General features: G+C 36.6%; 1 protein-coding gene and 1 pseudogene across 6 annotated transcripts in view; both read left to right on the top strand.

Annotated features, from left to right (window-relative positions):
- The window catches only part of RAPH1 (Ras association (RalGDS/AF-6) and pleckstrin homology domains 1), a 94,319-nt gene that overhangs the window by 5,647 nt on the left and 71,490 nt on the right, over positions 1-17,182 (top strand). The gene's annotated exons all lie outside the window — the stretch shown is intronic.
- On the top strand, positions 6,781-6,867 carry LOC123951311 (annotated as a pseudogene).

Raw genomic sequence — 17,182 nt, 5'->3', positions numbered from 1 at the left:
ATATTAAAACAGGGACCCCTGGGTGGCTCAATCAGTTGGGCGTCTACTTTCAGCTCAGGTCTGATCCCAGAGTCCTGGGATCAATCCCTGTAGCAGGCTGCCTGCTCAGCAGGAAGCCTGCTTCTCCCTCTCCCACTCCCCCTGCTTGTGTTCCCTCTCTCGCTTTCTCTCTGTCAAATAAATAAAATCTTTAAAATATATATATATATAAACATAGTATTTCTCTGCTTTAGACAGAGCTCGATGTAATGGAGAAGTCAAACAGCTAGTTATTCTGCCCTCCAAATGCCAGTTTAAGTGCAGGATAGAAGGAATCAGTAGAGAATATAATCGAGGGAGCCAAATCCAAGAAGAAGCACAACGTATTGGGATTTCAAAACAATGTGAAGAGATAAGTTCGGAGAAGAAGAAATAAGCAAGCCATCCCTTTACATGAGGAGAAAAGCAAGTTTGGGAGGTTCATAATTGATGTCTCATCCTCATGTGACACAATTTAAGTCCCCTAGTGAATCTGGAGAAAGAACTGGGCCCAAATATTGTAGAATTGCAATAAATCGGTTTTGTAACTATACTTAAGAATTAGATGCTTTTTAACACCTTTAAAAGGATCTCGCTAGGTTTGATATGTGAAGAAAAGGGTTAGCTAAGTCAGGACAACAAAACAACTAATAATATGACTTGAAAATACAGTGTATTCTTTATGTATCCAAGCTTGTACATGCCTCTATTCGTGGTTTTCAGTCATGCTTTGTTCTTCTAATTTTTCCAGTCAAAATCCCACTTGCCCTTTGAGACCCAAGTGGGTCCTTTGTGAAGCTGTTAGACACTAAGCAGAATTAATTGTTTTTTTCTTCATTTCTCTAGACCTTACCCGATTTGCCTTGTGTTATAGATAATTGTGTACTGTCTCAAATCCCCCTGAATTTTGGGAGTATTGGACCTTTCTTCATCTGAAATATCTCTCAGCCCCTTAAATAGAATAGAAATTCAATAAAAAGGTTTTAATGAAAACTGTTATTTGAAAAATTATTTACAGTTGGCATTACATCTCCTGAAGGTATTCATTAATATCTAATAATGTTAATTTTATTTATAAAGAATAATTATTTCTTGGCTTATTTGGCTTACTTTATATTTTAACAAATGACTTTAGAGACCAGTGAGGGGAATCAGTGATCCCCTTATTTGTGAATAGAGTACTTTATAAATGCTATTAATGGCTCAAAAACCTTTTTGTTTACTCTAAATTAAAAAAAAATACCTTTTAAAGCAGGAGCAATGAATATGCAGCATTATGTTTGGAAAATCTTGGGTTTACTACTTGGCAATGCAGAAATTCCAAAGTCTGGATCTTATATCTGTTGAATTTGGTACTCGGTTTTAATGTTTGTCTTAACTAAAAGGCAGCTCATATAGGGACATACACCCAAAAAGAGTAAGTACATATTTGGCTATGCTTTGTTAATGGAGACACTCACTGTTCAATTTCCATCCATCAGTTTTTTGTTTGTTTGTTTTTTAAAGATTTTATTTATTTGACAGAGAGATCACAAGAAGGCAGAGAGGCAGGCAGAGGGAGGGGGGGAAGCAGGCTCCCCACTGAGCGGGGAGCCCGATGTGGGGCTCCATCCCAGGACCCTGAGATCATGACCTGAGCCGAAGGCAGAGGCCCAACCCACTGAGCCACCCAGGCGCCCCTCTATCCATCAGTTTTAAAGATTTGGCTAGTAAGGTTTTCTTTAACTGTGCAGACCAATGCAAGGATTTGCATATATATGTGTGTGTGTGTGTGTGTGTGTGTGTGTGTGTGTGTGTGTGTGTGTGTATAAAAGTATACATATATGTATAATTAAGCATATTAACATAAATTATAAATTTGTAATATAAATATATATACACACATACATATATATAAAGATTTTATTTATTTGACAGAGAGAGCATAAGCAGGGGAGCAGCAGGCAGAGGGGGGAGCAGCAGGCAGAGGGAGAAGCAGGCTCCCGCTGAGCAGGGAACCCGATGCTTGGCTCCATCCCAGGACACTGGGATCATGACCTGAGCCCAAGGCAAGCCACTTAACCAACTGAGCCACGTATTTATGTATTTTTAATAAATGCATTCAAAATCCATAGAAAACTGTGTTTGGGAAGCATTTAAAGAGTTAGAAAATGTTTTCTCTGTTTTTAGAGTGTTAGGTACAGTATTTCAAGATGACACACATGGTTTTCTTTTGGAATACAGTTATTTTCTTACCAAGTTTTAAAATGCCTCATATATTTTTAAGGTACAGATTAACCACTTTTTTGTTTTTGTTTTTAAAAACAGTGGCTATGGGGCGCCTGGGTGGCTCAGTGGGTTAAGCCTCTGCCTTCAGCTCAGGTCATGATCCCAGGGTCCTGGGATGGACCCCCACATCGGGCTCTCTGCTTAGCGGGGAGCCTGCTTCCCCCTCTCTCTCTGCCTGCCTCTCTGCCTACTTGTGATCTCTCGCTCTCTCTGTTAAATAAATAAAATCTTTTAAAAAATAAATAAATAAGAACAATGGCTAGGTAGCATACTACTAATGGTCACCACAGAAAGTAAGCAAATTTAGACTTCTTTTTGTAAAAGATAAATGCTTAACTTTTTGACACCTCTTTTTAAATACTTTGCCATGAAACAACCAGTAAACCTGTTTGGTACAAGATGCTATCTATGGTCACTCCTCAACTACATCAATAAAATAACACTTGATAGTCTTCTTTCTTCAGCTTCTCTTTTGCTTCTGTAGTAGCTTTTGAAATTAAACCTTATTTCCCCGCCCCCAACTTTGTTTTGTTGAGGTCAAAATAGCTGTTTATGAAGGATTATATAATATGCTTTTTCCATACAATATTGTTTTGTGTTTTTTTTTTTTTTAAGGGGAGGGTGGTTGCAGAGGGAGAGAGAATCTCAAGCAGGCTCCACACGCAGCATGGAGCTTGACGTGGGGCTTGATCTCACAACGCTGATTTCATGACCTGAGTCAAAATCAGGAGTCCAGCGTTTAACCGACTGAGCCATCCAGGGGCCCCCATAAAGTATTTTTTCTAATAAGGAAATCATTACTCTGGAACGCCTATCTCTTCCAGCAACTTCCAAAAAAGGTGGGTTCTTTATTTCATTATTGAAAAAGAACCTAGCAAATACTGTCACTTTCTCCTCAGAATACTTAGAATTGCTTAGAGTACTTTGGTAACTTTATGTGATGTGTGATTGTCTGACAGGTGGCCATAGGGAAGATACCAGTGTCATTTTGTGTGTTAAGGAAACCTGTGTATTCTATTACATTATGTTATACTTAAAGTAAATATGTATATTATAATACAATTAAATCTAAAAATAACTAATATGCTCTTATATCCTGTAGATCATCACTCATACCTCGTGGGATTCAGTCACCTTCATTTTGGAAACCACTGTACAGTTTTACTTTTGTTAATGAGTCTTTCACATTAAGTTCCATTTCATAGTGTATAATACTATATGAAGCCATCTTAAAAATAAAGCACTCGGAGCAAGACATTCTCATTCTCTTACTAATCGTAAAGTGATGTTTGTGGAAGGAAAATAGATAAATTTCAGCAAAGTGAGACCTAAATAAAATTTATTCTTCACCACAATTGAAATTTTGGCTTTTTTCAGAAGCTTAAATTTGGATTTTGCAGTATGCTTTTGGGAATTATTCAAGGTCAGTTACAGGCACTCATTAAACATTTAGTTATGCACTAGTTTGATAGACATAATTTTTTCATGTCCATAGTGAACATTTTTTCCCTAATATTTCTAGAACATAGAGAACATTTCCCATGACACTACCCTTTACCTTTCTCCACTCTCTCTACTTCTTCCCATCCCAGAAGCAACTGTAACCACAGGTAAATTTTGTCTTTTCTATAACTTTGTATGTTGATTGTATCACTGGAACTTTATATATGAAATCATTCAGTATTCCTTCCCATCTCTCCCTCTGCCTGTAATCTGACTTATTTTCAAGCAGAATAATGATTTTTAGATTGTCCATATTATTGCTTATTTATCCATTTACTTCTTGATAGGTATTTGGGCTGCTTCCATTTCTAGCTCTAACAAATAGAGCTGTGCTGACTTGTGTAGAAGTCTTATCATGGATATATGTTTTTATTTCTCTTGGATAAAATACCTGTGAGGAAATGCTGGGTTATATAGGGTAGGTGTATTTTTAATTTTTTAAGAAACTGGCAAACTTACCCAAAGTCATATCACTTTATATATTCAACAACAGTACTTGCCACTGTAATGCATATATAGTAGTATCTCATTGTAGTTTTAATTTACATTTTCCTGATTGCTAATAATGTTGAGCAATTTTCCAGGTTCATATTAGCCATTTGGGAAGTGACTATAAGTCTTTTCAAACATTGGGTTACCTTTTTTATTATTTATTGGTAGCAAGTCTTCATATATTGTCAATGCAAGTCCTTTATCAGATATATTTGTGAGTGTTTTAGTCTGTGACTTGCCTTTTTTTTTTATGGTGCCTTTAAAAGAGCAGAAGTTTTTATATTGGACTTCATCAAAGTATTTTTACTTTTACGGTTTAGTGTTTTCTTTTTTTTTTTTTCGGTTTAGTGTTTTCTGTCCTAATAAATCTTTGCCTACACTAAATTTGCAGAAGGTATCTTCTCACGTTTTTTCCTAGGAGCTTTATAATTTTAGCCTGATCCATTTTGAATTAACCTTTGTTTATGGTGTGATGAAGAAGTCAAGGATCCCTTGCCCCCAATATTTATATCTGTTCAGCATCATTTGTTAAATAACGCTTTGTAAGGGTGCCTGGGTGGCTCACTAGGTTAAAGCCTCTGCCTTGGGGCACCTGGGTGGCTCAGTGGGTTAAAGCCTCTGCCTTCGGCTCAGGTCATGATCTCAGGGTCCTGGGATCGAGCCCCACATCAGGCTCTCTGCTCAGCAGGGAGCCTGCTTCCTCCTCTCTCTCTGCTTGCCTCTCTGCCTACCTGTGATCTCTGTCTGTCAAATAAATAAAATCTTAAAAAAAAAAAATAAATAAATAAATAAAGCCTCTGCCTTCAGCTCAGGTCATGATCCCAGGGTCCTGGGATCAAGCCCTGCATCGGGCTCCCTGCTGAGTGGAGAGCCTGCTTCCCCCTGTCTCTGTCTCTGCCTGCCTCTGTCTCTGTCTCTGTCTCTGCCTGCCTCTCTGCCCACTTGTGATCTCTGTCTGTTAAATTAAAAACAAAACAAAACAAAAAACCGCTTTGTACTTTAATTTGTCAACTGTATCTCAGTAAAGCTAGAAAAGCAAAACGGTGGCTGGGTGGCTCAGTTGGTTAAGTGACAGCCTTCCACTCAGGTCATGATCCCGGAGTCCCAGAATCAAGTCCCTTGTTGGGCTTCTGGCTCTCCTGGGAGTCTTCTCCCTCTGACCTCCCCTCTCATGCTCTCTCTCACTCTCAAATAAATAAATAAAATCTGTAAAACAAAACAAAATCTTTCCTTCTTACCTACTTTGACATCCTTGTGGAATATCATTTGACAATATAAAAATGAGTCTATTTCTGGACTGTACGTTCTCTTACCTTGACATAATTCTCGGTTCTTTTGCCATTACTACATTGTCTTGATTACTTAGCCTTATAGTGAGTCTTGAAGGCAGGTTTTACCCCAAGGTCTTTTACCAGATTGTTTTTGGCTGTTCTAGTTCATTTGCCTTGCTGTGTAAATTTTAGAATCAGATATAGGTTGTAATTACTTCGTGAATACTTACTTAGTGAATACTTAGTTCAATATGGGGACAATTGACATATAACAGTATTGCATTTGCCAGTCCACTAACGTGTATCTGCCCATTTATTTAGGTCTTTCATTTCTCTCAACAATATTTCCTGTTTTTCAGTTGCCATGGAATATGTTATGTGAACATTGCCTGCTGCCCTGTTTGTGTCATTTCTTACAGCTAAATTGTTATTTACACATGCTTATTTTGTGATATAAATTAAAATTTGGTATGGAGATTTTTCCATACCATGATAACTTTAATGCATAGATGAAGAGCTCATATTTTGATGTGACAGTACTAGAAATAGAAGAGATTAAACATAACTTTAGAAATATTAAACTAGAAATTTACAGCTGTAGAGTTATTGGAATAATTCTTTTGGCTTGTATGGTTACAAATATTAATATTTAAAGAGGCTTATCTTTGTTAACATAGTCCAGTATTTTGGAATCCGAAGTAAAGCAGAATCTTACCAGTTTAATTGGGGCATAAGTTTTTACCAGAGGATTTTGAGTTTGCAGTTTTCCCTTCTCTTTTTCCCCCCTCCTTTCAATAACAATAATAATAATGATAATGGAAATCTGCAACACTTAGAGATGTAAAAAGAAGAAAATAAAACACAGTCCTACCACCCAGAAATGACCACAGTTTAAGTTTTTGGTATATTTTCTCAAATATGTGTGTGTGTATTTATATAGCTCATTATTGTATGCACAGTTTAGTTTTGCTTCTTTTGTTTAAAGTTACATCACTGGCATTTTCCCATGCATTAAATGCTTTATGAATAATTTACACCTGCATTATAACCCAGATCAGACATAAAACACACCCCCAATTTACTGTTTTTAATTCTTGTAAGATATTTAGTTGCCCGCCCCCTCCTTCTGTTTTTCCCCCATTTTGTTTTTTAAAAAATATTTTTTTGATGAACATATTTGTTCACAGTCTTTGTTCATGTTTTGAATTTCATTTTAAAATTATTTTTTATCACTTCTCAGCCTTTTGGCTAAGATCAAGTGTAGAATCTGCTCTTTTCAGTTACAGTGATTCATCAGTCTCACATAACACCCAGTGCCCATTACATCACGTGCCCTCCTTATTGTCCATCACCCAGTTACCCTATGCCCCCACTCCTCCTCCCCTCCAGCAACCCTCAGTTTCTGTCTTATGATTAAGAGTCTCTTATGATTTGTCTCCCATCTCAGATTTCATCTTGTTTTATTTTCCCCTCCCTTCCCCTATGATGCTCTGTTTTGTTTCTTAAATTCCGCATATCAGTGATGCCATAGGATAATTGTCTTTCTCTGATTAACTTATTTCATTTAACATAATTCCATCTACGTTGTTGCAGATGGCAAGATTGCATTTTTTGATGGCTGTGTAATATTCTGTTGTATATATGTGTGTGTGTTTATATATATGCACCACATCTTCTTTATCCATTCATCTGTAGATGGATATCTGGGCTCTTTCCATAGTTTGGCTACAGTGGACATTGCTGCTATAAATATTGGGGTGCAGGTGCCCCTTTGGATCAGTAGGTTCATATTTGTATCTTTGGGGCACATACCCATTAGTGCAATTGCTGGGTCGTAGGGTAGTTCTATTTTCAACATTTACTAAAGCTTTTAAAGAGTTTTGAATAACAGCATTGTTACTTGTGTTTATTGACAGTGATGTAGAAATATTTTCTCTAAAGATATATTAGCTGTCTTAGTTGTAAAACCGTGTCATACTGGAGAATTGCCTAAACTATTTTAACTTCTATGTTACGACATCTGTGTAGATAATTTAGATGATTATTTGCTAATAGAACCCATGACTAATTTTACTTCCAGTAAGCTTTTTGGGAGGACATACTTAAATTTTTTGTAATCATGTATGGTCAAGTAAAAATATAACACCAGCTGTAACAGCTATTTGATGAATTTTTATGACAAAAAAGTAGAAATTATTTATTCTGGAGATGTTGAATGTATCCTTCTTACAAAATTTGTCTTCTTTAACCCCCAACCCTGCCACCGTATGTGTGTTTATGTGTTTGTAAAATGAAAACACCTCATTTATAGTACTGTAGCATGTAGGTACATTAATTTTAAAATAAAATACATAAATGGCAAAAAAGTTCTGTTCTATTGTTGGAGATTTTAATGAAATTGCCTGAGGGCAGGGACCATATTTAACCCTTTGAATAGCTGTATTACCTGTAACTAATCAGCACAGTGCCCAGCTCATGATAGTATTTCATTAAGCATTTGTTGAATGAACAGGATTATTTCTTGTTAAAAAGTAGTAATCTTCTTAGGTGAAAATGCCTTTTTTTTTTAGTACAAATAAATAGTTAATTCTGCTTGAACCTAGAATGGTTAATATTCTCAAATAATAATTAAGCTTTCTTCTTTCTGGTCCTCTGAGAGCAAAACCTGCAGGTAGTAGCTATCCTAAATTGTTGGTTTTGTTTTGTTTTTTATTACAGAGAAACCCAAATCTGACTTTATTTTTAACTGAAAAGGAAAGTTATCTTTTTAACCTAAGAATTTACTTAGAACACCTTTTTTGTTTTGTTGCTTAAAGTCCACATTTGAGTGAGGTCATATGATATTTTACTTTCTCTGACTGACTTATTTTGCTTAACAGTATACTCACTAGCTCCATCCATGTTGTTGCAAATGGCAATGTTTCATTCTTTTTTATGGCTGTATAATATCCCATTGTGTGTATATACCATTCATCATTCTTCTTTATCCATTCATCATTTGATGGGCATTTAGACTGCTTCCATAGTTTGGCTATCATAAATGATGCTGCAATAAATATAGGGGTACATGTATTCCTTTGAATTAGTGTTTTTGTGTTTTGGGGGTATATACCCAGGAGTGTGATTACTGGCTTGTAAGGTCATTCTAGTTTTAATTTTTTGAGGAACCTCCATACTGTTTTCCACAGTGCCTGTACCAGTTTGAATTCCCACCAGTAGTGCAAGAGGTTCCTTTTTATCCACATCCTCACCAACACTTGTTTCTTACGTTTTTGATTTTAGCTATACTGACAGGTGTGAGGTGATACCCTGATGATGAGTGGTGTTGGGCATCTTTTCATGCATATGTTGGCTGTCTCGATGTTGTTTTTGGAGAAATGTCTGTTCATTTCTTCTGCCCATTTTTTAATTGGGTTTCTGTTTTTTGGGTGTTTGAGTTGTTTCAGTTCCTTATGCATTTTGGATACTAGCCCTTTATTAGATATCATTTGCAAATATCTTCTCCCATTCCATAGGCTGCTTTTTAGTTTTGTTGATTGTTTCCTTCAATATGTAGAAGTTTTGCATTTTATTGATTTCCAATAGTTTATTTTTGCTTTTATTTCCCTTGCCTCAGGAGACATACCTAGAAATAAGTTGCTACAGCTGATGTCAGAAAAATTACTGCCTGTGCTCTCCTTTCAGGTGTCAGGCCTCACATTTAGGTCTTTAATCCATTTTGAGTTTATTTTTGTGTATGTTATAGGAAAGTGGTCCAGTTTCATTCTTTTGCATGTAGCTGTTCAGTATTCCCAACACAACTTGCTGAAGAGATAGTCATTTTCCTATTGGATATTCTTTCCTGCTTTGTCGAAGAGTAATTGACCATATAATTTTAGGCTTCTTTCCGGGTTTTTTGTTTTATTCCATTGATCTATGTTTTTTTATGCCAGTACCATACTGCTTTAATTACTACCGCTTGGTAATATAATTTGAAGTCCGGGATTGTGATACCTCCAGGTTTTTTCTTTTTCATGATTGCTTTGGCGAGGGTGACCTGGGTGGCTCAGTAATTAAGTGTCTGCCTTTGGCTCAGGTGTGGTCCTAGGGTCCTGGGGTTGAGCCCTGCGTTGGGCTCCCTGCTTAGTGGGGAGTCTGCTCCCCCCTCTCCCACTCCTCCGGCTTGTGTTCCCTCTCTTACTGTATCTCTCTCTGTCAAATACATAAATAAAATCTTTAAAAAAAGAAAAAAGATTGCTTTGGGCAGTTATAAATGGGATATTTTCTTAGTTTTACTTTCCACTGCTTCATTACTAGTGTATAAAAATGCAACAGAGGGGCGCCTGGGTGGCTCAGTGGGTTAAAGCCTCTGTCTTCAGCTCAGGTCATGATCCCGGGGTCCTGGAATTGAGCCCCACATCGGGCTCTCTGCTCAGCAAGAAGCCTGCTTCCTCCTCTCTCTCTCTCTGCCTGCCTCTGTCTACTTGTGATCTCTGTCTACTTGTGATCTCTGTCTGTCAAATAAATAAATAAAATCTTTTAAAAAATTAAATAAGTAAATAAAAATGCAACAGATTTCTGTATATTGACTTTGTATCCTGCAACTTTACTGAATTCATTTATCAGTTCTAGTAGTTACTTGGTGGAGTCTAGATTTTCTGTCAATATTAAATGTCATCTGCAAATACTGAGAGTTTTACTTCTTCCTTACCAGTTTGGATGCCTTTTTAAAAAAAGTTTCTTTTTATGTTGTCTGATTGCTGCAGCTAGGAATCTAGTTCTGTGTTGAATAAAAGTGGTGAAATTGTACATCCTTGTCTTGTTCCTGACCTTAGGGGGAAAGTTCTCAGTTTTCACCATTGAGTATGATGTTGGCCACGGGTTTTTCACATAAGGCCTATATTATGTTGAGGTGTGTTCTCTCTAGACCTACTTTGCAGAGGTTTTTTTATTATAAAGGAATGTTGTACTTCGTCATGCTTTTCTGCGTCTGTTGAAATGATCATATGGTTTTTATCCTTTTTCGTATTCATGTATCACTTTGATTGTTTCTGCAAATATTGAACCACACTTGCATCCTGGGAATAAGTCCCACTTGATCATGGCAGGTGATTTTTTTTTTTTTTTAATGTATTGTTGGATTCGGTCTCCTAGTATTTTCTTGAGGATTTTTGTATCTGTGTTCATGAGAGATACTGGTCTGTAGTTCTCTCTCTCTCTCTCTCTCTTTTTTTTTTTTTGGTAGTGTCTTTATCTGGTTTTGGTATCAGGATGAAACTGGCCTTATAGAATGAATTTGGAAGTTTTCTTTTCTCTTTTATATTTTGGAATAGTCTGAGAAGAATAGTATTAACTCTTCTTTAAATGTTTGCTAGAATTTGCCTGTGAAGGTGTCTGGTCCTAGACTTTGGTTGTTGAGAGCTTTTTGATTACTGAATGAATTTCAGTCTCATAATGGGTCTGTTGAGATTTTCTATTTTTTCCTGCTTTAGTTTTTATAGTTTCTAGTTTTTTATACTTTCTAGTTTTATAGTTTTTAGTTTCTAAGAATTGATCCATTTCTTCTGAGTTGTATAATTTATTGGCATATATATTTTCATAATATTCTCATACAGTTGTTTGTACAATTGGTGTTGTTATTTCTCCTCTTAGTGATTTTGTTTATTTGGGTCCCCTCTCTTCCTTTTGTTTTTTTGATGAGTGTGGCTAGAGGTTTATCAATTTTGTCGATCTTTTCAAAAAACCAGCTCCTGGTTTCACTGCTCTGTTCTGTTGTTTCTTTAGTTTCTGTATCATTTATTTCTGGTCTGATCTTTATTATTTCTTTCCTTTTACTGGATTTGGGTTTTGTTTGTTCTTTTTCTAGCTCTTTAAAATGTAACAAATTGTTTGAAATTTTTCTTTTTTCTTGAGGTGGGACTGTATTGCCATAATCTTCCCACTTAGAACCACTTTTGCTGCATCTCAAAGATTTTGGACCATTGTGTTTTCATTTTCATTTGTTTCCATGTAATTTTGGAGTTTAGACTTCTTGGTTAACCCATTTATTGTTTAGTAGTACATTATTTATTTATTATTATTTTTTGAAGATTTTATTTATTTATTTGACAGACAGAGATCACAAGTAGGCAGAGAAGCAGGCAGAGAGAGAGAGAGGAGGAAGCAGGCTCCCCGCTGAGCAGAGAGGCTGATGCAGGGCTTGATCCCAGGACCCCGGGATCATGACCTGAGCGAAAGGCAGAGGCTTTAACCTACTGAGCCACCCAGGTGCCCCAGTAGTATGTTATTTAATCTCCATATATTTGTGTTCTTTCCAGATTTTTTCATTGTGTTTGATTTCTGGTTTATAGTGTTGTAGTGAGAAAAGATACATGATGTGACTGCAGTTTTTTAAAAAATTGTTAAGACTCGTTTTATGGCCTAATAGGTGATCTGTTCTGGAGACTATTCCATGTGCCCTTGAAAAGAATGTATATTCTGCTGTTTTAGGATGGAATGTTCTAAATATGTCTGTTAAATCCGTCTGCTTCAGTCTGTCATTCAAAGCCACTGTTTCCTTGTTGATTTTCTGATGATTTGTGCATTGATGTAAGTGGGGTGTTATATTATTACTGTTATTTCCTTTATGTTTGTTATTAACTGTTTTTTGTATTTGTATACTTCCATATTGGGTGTGTAAATATTCACAGTTATATCCTCTTGTTAGATTGTCCTTTTTATATAGTGTCCTTTTTGATCTTGTTAGACTTTGTTTTAATTTTTTTTTTTAAGATTTTATTTATTTGTTTGACAGACAGAGATCACAGGTAGGCAGAGAGGCAGGCAGAGAGAGAGGAAGGGAAGGCAGAGAGAGAGGAAGCAGGCTCCCTGCTGAGCAGGGAGCCTATGTGGGGCTCGATCCCAGGACCCTGAGATCATGACCTGAGCTGAAGGCGGGGGCTTTAACCCACTGAGCCACCCAGGCGCCCTTAGTCTTTGTTTTAAAGTCTATTTTTCTGATGTAAGTATTGCTACCCCAGCTTTCTTTTAACACCTATTCGCACAATAAATGTTTCTCTATCCCCTCACTTTCAAAATGCAGGTGTCTTTTGGTCTGAAATGAGTCTCTTATAGGCAGCATATAGATGAGTCTTGTGTTTTACTCACCCTGTCTCTTTTGATTGGAACAATTAGTCCATTTACACTCAAGGTAATTTTAGATATGTATTTATTGCTATTTTGTTACTTGTGTTGTAGTTGTTTCTGTAGATTTTCTCTGCTCCTTCTCTTGCTCTCTTTCATGGTTTGTTGGCTTTCTTTAGTGATATGCTTGGATCCCTTTCTCTTTATTCTTTATTACTTGTTTTTGATTTGTGTATTAGGTTTGTATATAACATCTTCTGCATATAGCAGTCTATATTAAGTTGATGGTAATTTAAGTTTGAACCCATTCTTTACTCCTCTCCCCCTGACAATTTAGGTATATGGTGTTATACTTTACATCTTTTATTTGTGAATCCCTTCGCTGGTTTTTGGAATATACTTATTTTACTGCTTTTGTGTTTCCTACTTTTCTTACTCCTATTTATGGTCTTCCCACTCAAAGGGTCCCCTTTAACATTTCTTGTAGGGCTGCTTACTGGTGGTAGATTCCTTTAACTTTTGTTTTTCTGGGCAACTCTGTCTCTTCTGTTCTGAACAATAGCCTTGCTGGATAGAGTATTTATGGTTGCATATTTTTTGCTTTTGGCACTTTGAATATATCATGCCGCTCTCTTCTGGCTTGCAAAATTTCTGCTGAAAAAAATCAGCTGGTGGCCTTATGGGCTTTTGCCCTGTATGTAACTGTCTGCTTTTCTCTTGCTGCTTTTAAAATTCTTTCTTAATCACTACTTTTTGCTGTTTTAGTTACTAGAGGTCTTGCTGTGGACTTCCTTGGGTTGAATTTTGGGAGGAATCTTGTGCTTCCTGGATCTGGATATCTGTTTCTTTTTCCAGATGTGGGAAGTTTTCAGCTATTATTTCTTCAAATAAGTTTCCTGTCCCCTTTTTGTCTTCTTCTGAGATCCCTATAATGTGAATGTTACTGTGCTTGAAGGAGTCACTGAGTTCCCTAAGTTTATTTAGACTGAAGTCAGTAATTAAGAAATAGAACTTCAGACAAAAATGGGTTGGAAGAGATTGGGGGAGACCTTTCGATTTGCTAGTCCATCTTTTCTTTTATATATTAAGAAAATGAGAACTAAGGATTTAAATGATTTAGCCTGAAGTTGTAGTTAATTAGTGGTAGAATAAGAATTTCCAGTCTTTCCTGACTCCTTATTTAGTCCTAGATGGCAGGGCTAGGAAGATCTTACAGACTGTCTTTAAATGAATCCTTTCAGTGGTATAAGATAACGAAGGTTCTGTCTTTCCTAATTCAAAGACAGGGCATTTTTTTAAAAAAGATTTATTTACTTGAGGTTTTTTTCTTCTTCTTCTTCTTAAGTAGGTGCCACGCCCAGCATGGAGCCCAACGCAGGACTTGAACTCACAACCCTGAGATCAAGACCTGAGCTGGGATCAAGAGGCAGGCTTAACCGACTAAGCCACCCAGACGCCCCAACTTGAGTTTTCTTGTTAACCAGTTTGTATAAAATTTTAGAGGATGTTTTAGCATTTGTTGTTTAAACACCCTACAAAGTCATTCTGAAAATTTTAGTAAATATTCACCCTATCTTTTCACCCTAAGCAATTCTTGACCATTAAATATTATCCATTTCTGTTTGTGGCTGGTTAATGTCAGAAATAATGAGCCATCTCTGGTTGGATTTCTGACTCCTGCCAGAATAAAATACTGATATACAAAGATGGAGGAAGAACTACAACTGTATGTAGGATTTATTAGTAAAGTGATTTCTCCCTAACCTTGAGTTTCTATTCAGAGTTCTGGCTGATTCTAAAAATCTGTTTTAGCAGTTGTGTAAATTCAGAGTTCTGGCTAATTCTAAGTCTATTTTAGCAATTGTGTTGAAACTTAGGAATTGAGAGTAGCTTCTTTCACAGATATTGGGAGAAAAAAATGGACAGAATGAGAAGAGAAGAACCTAAAGAAATGGAGATAATGAAGCAACTTGCAGTACAGCATTTTGGAATGAAACCTTAGAAGGGAGAGAAAGGGAGGTGAAGAAAGTTGAAAGAAGAGATACAATGTGATAAACATTGATAAATTTCCTTATACTTTGATTTTGATTAGATTCTTTGTTTAAAATTAGAGTTAAGTTTTTTCTATTCTGTACAGGAACCCTTACTATTACTTGTTACTTTCTAGGAGAATCATATTATTAATATAGCTGTTGAATCAAATCCTGTCCCTAGAAACAGATAGTCTTATAGAAATATTATCAAAAATTCTGCCCAAACCAAAGTACATTGTAGAAATTTCTTTGATATTTTTAAAAATCCATTCCTCTGTTGATAGAGAAATTAATTTTAAATGGGTTGGTTCGTTGAAATTAGTATTTATTGTGAATTGGATAAACTCGTCCATCCATCTGTCTTTTTTTTTTTAAGAAGTGCACTTTTTTTTTTTTTTTTGCTTTGAGTTCTCTGAAATTAAGATATCATCTTAAGTTCAGACTCATCTTAGAAGTGTTTAGCAGAAAAAAATTGAAATTCAGGCGAAGAAAGAATATGTCTCTTTGGTAGTTGCTCTGGGGTGACAAATGAAAACCGTATGGTCTCTCTCCTGATTCTGCAACCTAGTTGGGTGTGGAGGGTGATAAGGCAAGTGTACAAATAACAACCATATAATATAAAGTTGATTTGCTGTAAGTGCCTTAGAGAGGTACAAAGTTCATGGGCCTCCTGGAGGAAGTAACATCTAACTTTTGTTTAGCAGATATGCTTAAACTTTCTTAGTTATATTTTTTTAGTTAAGATATAATACACATATATAACTAAGTTTTTTAAAAACTTATTTACAAGGTTGTACAACTTCACTATCTAATTCTAGAATAAACTTTTTAAAACTTTGAGTGTTTTTAGCTGATATTATGCCCTTTTCAGGCCCTACAGCTCCCTATTGTTTTACATCTGGCTGCTGCTGGATTTGTATTGATCTCCTGACCCCTGAAAGCATTTAAGTTTATGCGAAAGAATTGTTTTTTTCTATTTTCATTAACCCTGAAGCAAATGTCAAAATTTCCCTAGGAGTGCCAGTGTGGGATATACTGGCTCTTGTCTTGCATTCTTTTTCCTCATTCTGTTCCTTTGCCCATTCTATGTTCTCACTCCAAGTATGCTCCCCACTTCTGTGGCAGCCTTTTGTGAGGGATGACTTCTCCTTGCCCTCGAGAGGGCTTCCTTAGAATAAAAACCAAACTCTATTTCTTGGTTTACAAATCCTTGAATGACCTGGCCCTCTCTTCCTATCAGACTCTGTTCCCTGACACACTAGACTTGTACCTTCTACTTGGAATGTTATTCTCTCTGATATGTACATATCTGATTCCTTCTTGTAACTCATATCTCAGTTTAAATATCACTACTTAAAGAGGCCTTCTCTGGGGCGCCTGGGTGGCTCAGTGGGTTAGGCCGCTGCCTTCGGCTCAGGTCATGATCTCAGGGTCCTGGGATCGAGTCCCACATCAGGCTCTCTGCTCTCTACTTGGCAGGAGCCTGCTTCCCTCTCTCTTTCTCTCTGCCTGCCTCTCTGCCTACTTGTGATCTCTCTCTCTCTCGCTGTCAAATAAATAAAATCTTAAAAAAAAAAAAAAAAAGAGAGGCCTTCTCTGTACGTCCAGTCTAAAACAGCTACTCTGTCACTTTTCATACAACCCTAATTTAATTACCACCACACTTGTCATGGGTCTTATTTGTTTGTTTGTTTTTGTTTACTATTTCTCTACCTTGACTAGAATCTGAGTTTATTGTTGGCAGGTCCCTAGTTGATCACCTTTGTTACAGTGTTTCTAGAACAGTGTTTGGCACATAGTATGTGCTTAATATTTGCTGAATAAATATTGAGTGAAAATACTTGCTTTGATGGCTTCTGCTCTGGTTCATCTCCCTGTTTCTACCTGTCCCTGTCTTCCAGAAATTTGCCAGAATCTCTGATCTTTGGATGCTTTTGCCATTTCTAGCTTCCATTGCCTTTGAGTTTATTCCCTCTTTTTTTTTTTTTAAGATTTTTATTTATTTATTTATTTATTTATTTGTTAGAGAGAGAGAGAGCACGAGCACAGGCAGGCAGAGTGGTAGGCAGAGGCAGAAGGAGAAGCAGGCTCCCTGCCGAGCAAAGAGCCCGATGTGGGACTCGATCCCAGTATGCTGGGATCATGACCTGAGCCGAAGGCAGCCACTTAACCAACTGAGCCACCCAGGTGTCCCGAGTTTATTCCCTCTTATAACTGTGTACTGTCATTTTAGTGGGATTTTAGGGAGAGAGAGAAATGTATTCTCTCATTCTTTTGACAGGTTGAGATATTCCAGTCAGGTTGAAAACATGAACAAAGACCAAGTTAAGAAAGCATAGGTTGTTGTTTTTTTTTTTTTTTTTTTTAAGAATACTGAGTAGTTTAGGTTGTTTGAAGGGTAGAAAATAAGGTTGAAAATTTAGGTTGAGGCCATGTAAGAGAGGGTGTGAAATCATTTGATAGTTTGTACTTAATTCAGAATGTCATGGGGAAACC

This window comes from Meles meles, chromosome 9, assembly GCF_922984935.1.
Source record: "Meles meles chromosome 9, mMelMel3.1 paternal haplotype, whole genome shotgun sequence".
Taxonomy (NCBI): domain Eukaryota; kingdom Metazoa; phylum Chordata; class Mammalia; order Carnivora; family Mustelidae; genus Meles; species Meles meles.
Note: the sequence above shows the minus strand (reverse complement) of the source record. Positions and strands in the feature narration are given on the sequence as shown.